Consider the following 5,772-nt stretch of genomic DNA (forward strand, 5'->3'; position numbering starts at 1 on the left):
ACCTTRATTGGGGAGGACGGGCTCGTGTTAATGGCTGGAGCAGAATCAGCGGAACGGTATCAAATATATCAAACACATGCCATTCCATTCGCTCCTAACTGCAGTTGGCCCTAACCCTCTCTGTAGAAGGCAGCTGTAGCCTTACACTCCAGACCAGACAGTGTATATACTTTTCTTCTCTCACCACACTCTTTCACTTTTCCTTTAATTAAACAATTCCCACCGCCTCTTTTTTTTCTTCACTGTCCAAGTTCTTTAAGAAAATAAACCAAACACTTTAGAGGTCCTTGGTGGCCAAGTACAGCATGTTCCCAGGTCTGCAGTCACTCACACTATCACTTCCCCCCTTGGTACTGGAGACATTCCTGAGGTGGACTGGGTCTCCTGATGTGGTGTCCTTTCAAAATTGGATCTAACACGGCAGCAATACGTTAATACTAAGCTTATACCATCTAGTAAATGTCTGTTTAAATGTGAGAGGATATCTTCTAAACACCGTATCCACTCTCTCTTTCTCTCTGTGTCTTATATGGTATACACACACACACACACACACACACACACACTGTGCCTAGCACTCAAACTGCAGTAGGCTGGCTACACTTTATCTCAAGGCCCGTAAGAGTTATGATGTCATGGCGTCCCTACACCTGAGGATCACTTACATGAAAATGGTGGCAGTTTTCTGTCAGCAAGTCTTGATTTGCTTTCCTGGTATAACACCATCCATGCGATCGGGCGAGCACTTGCCGTTTATTTTACTTGCGACTGAGCCCGCAGATGAAAAATCGTCGCTTGTATTGAGCCCAAGGAGAAGGGCCGTTCTCAGCACTGACCCACGGCAATAGAATGCGGTGGTGTTTGTTGTTTCAAACAGAGCGCTCTTAAAAAAGTAAGAAAGAATTAGAAGTCGGKGCTTTTTTCTCATTTTTAAGCATTCCCTCATGTCATTGAAGCATCGCCTACTGAAGCCCTGTAAAGGTCATTTATAGCCATATTACAGATAGATTTGGATATGCACCGTCCAAGTTGGACTTACTGATTTTTAAATACACAACCAGTGACTGAGAGAATTAAATAAATAATGTTGATGCTTTCCCGTCATCTCTCGTTTTATTTAATGATTCTCTTCTCTAATCGTTTTGGAAAGATTTAGTAAAATAATTTATGTGATCTGGCTGTTAAAGACAATGGGTTACACTGAGTTGTACTCTCTCCTTCCATTCAGTTTAGATCTTGGGATAGATCTAAAAAAACAAACATTTTTTTCTTCAAAAGACAATTAAGGGGTGACACAGTTTGTCTACTGGGGTTAAGCCAAAGGTCGCACTTTATCCAATCCTTCACCCACAAACACCGTTGCCAGAGCCCAAATCGCCGTTGACAGCAGATCACTACGTATACCTTGGAGGAGAGTGTCCAAAACACTGATTTGGTTTATTTATTTAAAGTTAAGATATGGGTCAGATGTTCAACTGAGACCCGTCCAAGTCCAAATGTCATAGGAACACTTCATTGGAACCTGTCTGTGATATCCCCCTGAATAAACTAAATAAATGAACATTCTATTTTCAATTAAAACAAATTAACGGCGATAAAAGACAGCTCTCTTCTCCAAGGTCTCCATTCTGACCTTTGCAACGGCCTTTAAGTCCAGCGATTCCCACGATCCATCCAATCTGTTCCCACATGAACAGAAAAAATAAAGAGAAAAATAAAACAATTAAAAAGCAATCAGTCATGCTGTTAATAAAAAACAGCTTCAACTGACATAATGTATGGCCTGAATGACAACTCTAGTCCCGGTGTGTCACCAGCGCTGGCCAAGGCTTGGCTGTGATTAATGGATGCTGATGTTGGGGCGTGGAGGCTGCAGAAGAGTGATAGGCCTGTCTCCACTCTGGATGTTAACACTCATTGCTAAGACGTCCCAGGGCAAACGTCCGTCCGTTTCCTCGAGTCCCCATGACCGATGCGACCGTAGCGATACATCAACCGGCCTTCTGACGGACTGCCTTGGGACTTGGCTCAGGTAGCTCGGGTTTCAGCACTTCACGTTTCCGTCAGGTTTCTTGTTACGAGCCCAAACGTGTGTGTGTGTGTGTGTGTGTGTGTGTGTGTGTGTGTGTGTGTGTGTGTGTGTGTGTGTGTGTGTGTGTGTGTGTGTGTGTGTGTGTGTGTGTGTGTGTGGTCTCTTATACACATCTAGATGTGTATAAGAGACAGGTGTGTGTGTGTGTGTGTGTGTGTGTGTGTGTGTTTGTAGCTCATTGGGGACCAGGCTGGACAATGAAGGGAACTTCAGTCGTCATCATCCAGACCGCCCATGTGTTACTGATCAAAAAACAAGAAGCAAATATATCCATGGAGATGAAAAGATAAGTAGTAGATCTCACCATGACAGAGTAGGTCAACTGACCCTGCTCTCAGTATGACCTCTCTAAGGACAATCAGATCAAGCATTAACCGGTGATGTCCGGTTGGCGCATCAAATCGGTCAGCAGCTGCTCTTGCGATTATTGTCACCCGCCCCATTTCCGCTAGGAGTTCAGAACGAGAAAGTGTAGGCCATATGTTTAAAAAAATAAAAAAGGGGGTGGATCAGCTTAATATTGCGGAAAGAATGTTGCTTCCAATGTAATTGTCTGCATCATTTCCAATCCCCCACATTTTTTGGGTAAATATATATATCCATACACGTATGCATACATATACACATACCTATATAGACATACATACTTTTTTAAAGAATATACCTTTATTATTATTCCCCGCAAACCCTACCACCGATCCCCCAATTGGAGTAAACTAATAAACACTTCTGCTTTTACCTTCAATTTATACATCTTATACACATTTTACAGACACAGTCTACTCTACAATAGTTCTCTCCTGTTTGTTCTTAGTCCTTCCTCTATTTCTGTTGTCCATCCAGTTTGATTTCTATTTGTAACTGTGCTATTTCACAAAAGTTCCGAACCTATATACATTTCATAGATCCCGTATGCTTTACATTATTTATCTTGTTATTAGTCCCACCCTTCAGCTCCATTCAACCCCTCCCATCTATCTCTCAACATCATCCATTTTGGATTTCTATTTGCCATATATTTCTCAACTGTGCTGTGATGCTTCACAAAATAATTGAACCTTCCTATTCTCATAGCTTCTACAGATTGTAAATTAAAAATAAACATTTTTGCTAACTTTCTATAAAAATTTATTGGAGTGAGATCATTTCTTTCTTTTGGAATTTGTATACCGAGTATGTCCACATCTCCGTCAGACCATTTAATTGGTAATCTACATGGTAATGTAAAATGTGAATTTTTTAGTGATCCAATACGTAATATGGTACATTTATCATAATTTGTTTTTAATCCAGGGAGGATAGCAAAAGTATCTAGATCCTCTATGAGGCCGTGGAAAGACTAATTGTGGTTTTAAAAGAAAACATGAATCATCAGCGTACAATGACACCTTCGTTTTTAAGCCACGTATTTCTAATCCCTTAATATTATTGTTTGATCTAATCTTAACAGCTAACATTTCGATGGCAATAATAAATAGATATGCCGATAGTGGACAACCTTGTTTTACTCCTCTAGATAGTTTTAAACTAGGGTTACTATACATAACTTTAACCCATTTTATAAGAGATTCCCCAAAATTGAAATATTCTAGGCATTTATATATAAACTCCAGTCGTACTTTATCAAAAGCCTTTTCAAAATCAGCTATGAAAACCAGGCCTGGTGTCCCCGATATTTCATAGTGTTCTATTGTTTCCAGTACTTGTCTTATATTATCTCCAATGTATCGTCCATGTAAAAAACCTGTCTGATTAGGATGAATAATATCTGACAATACTTTTTTAATTCTATGCGCCAAGCATTTTGCTAGGATTTTTGCATCACAACACTGAAGTGTAAGAGGTCTTTATATATACCACTTGGGTCCTGTTTCAGTAATAATGATATCAGACCTTCTTGTTGCGTGTCTGATAATCTACCATTTATATAGGAGTGGTTAAAACAAGCTAATAATGGTCCTTTGAGTATATCAAAAAAGGTTTTGTATACTTCCACTGGTATGCCATCCAGCCCTGGAGTTTTCCCATCCTTAAAGGCCCCAATTGCATTAAGCAGTTCCTCCTCTGTAATTTGGCCTTCACATGAGTCTTTCTGTACAGATGTTCATTTTACATTATTATTAGGACAAAAATCCATACAATTAGTTTCAGTTAGTGGAGATGGAGGAGCCTGAAACGAAAACATATTCTTAAAGTACTTTACTTCCTCTTTCCTCTTATAATTTGGTGAATCATATGTGACTCCATTTGTAACCATTTTTTATTTAAAAAATTTGGTAGCATTTCTATATTGAAGATTGAAAAAGAATTTGGTGCATTTTCCCCCATATTCCATCCAGTTCGCTTTATTTTTATAATATATTACACTGGATCTTTCTTGAATAAGTTCCTCCATTTCTTTTTGTTTTTCCTCTAACTTATTCTGTGCCTCTATGGTACCGTTTTTATTGCTGTCTAACTGTACTGTTAGTCCTTCAATTTCCTTTGTTAATATGGACTCTTTTGATCTAAATTGCTTTTGTTTTATAGATGAGTACTGAATTGCATTGCCTCTAAAGGCACATTTAAAAGTGTCCCATACAATACGAGGATCTGCTGTACCTATGTTATGTCTGAAAAAGTCAGTTATAAATTCTTCTATCCTAGTTCTAAACAATTTATCATCTAGTAGGCTTTGATTAAATTTCCAATATCCTCGCCCACGTGGAAATTCTGTAAGAGTAATATATATGCCAATTATGTGATGATCCGACCGAATTCTGTCCCCTATCAACACTTTTTAAACTTTTGGTGCCAGAGAGAATGGCATAAGAAAGTAGTCAAGACGACTAGCTTGATTAAGCCTCCGCCATGTATATCTCACTAGGTCAGGGTATTTAAGTCTCCATATATCCACTAATTCCAATATATCCATGACATTCATGATTTCCTTAAGTGCCTGAGGGTGATAGTTTGTAATGTGATTTCCTTTATGGTCCATAGAGGTATTTAAGACCGTATTAAAATCTCCCACCATAATAATAGAGTCTAGTGTTGCTTGTAGAGTTGATAAATTCTTATATATATATATTTTTAAAGAAGCTTGGATCATCATTATTYGGACCGTATAGGTTAATAAGCCATATCTGTTTATTGTCCAATAACATATTTAAAATAATCCATCTACCTTGAGGATCTGTTTGGACAATATGCACATTTGGATCAAAATTATTGTTATTTTTTTTGTTGAGAGATTTTATTTACCATTGTCACATTCTAGATGATGGAGGTCAAATGTACACCTTCTTCCTGAAACACCCCCAATACGGTCACCCGTATTGACCATATTCCCAAGCATCTCCATGCAGTCCGWCTTTGATTTTGTGCCACCAGGGTCACAATAATATACCCCCTCTCTGAATGTCCGAGTGTGACCCCCTCCCCATGGGTTACTGCAGCTAGTGTTGCCAGCACTGCCCCTGCCTGGGTGGGGGCACCCCACCGGAATCCCTACCGACTAGGTACAAGGTCGTCAAGGTTCTCATTAGCATCTTTGAGAATTTCCTTGTGTAGTATGCTCTCCCTTTAGGGGGCTTTGGCTTTGCAGGACCAACCCTGCCAAGCAGGCTCAGAATCTTGAGGGGGCAGTGCTGCTCTTGGTCTCTGACCTCATTTTGGCTGCATACAGACCGCTTACAGCA

This window comes from Salvelinus sp. IW2-2015, unplaced genomic scaffold, assembly GCF_002910315.2.
Source record: "Salvelinus sp. IW2-2015 unplaced genomic scaffold, ASM291031v2 Un_scaffold1259, whole genome shotgun sequence".
Lineage (NCBI taxonomy): Eukaryota > Metazoa > Chordata > Actinopteri > Salmoniformes > Salmonidae > Salvelinus > Salvelinus sp. IW2-2015.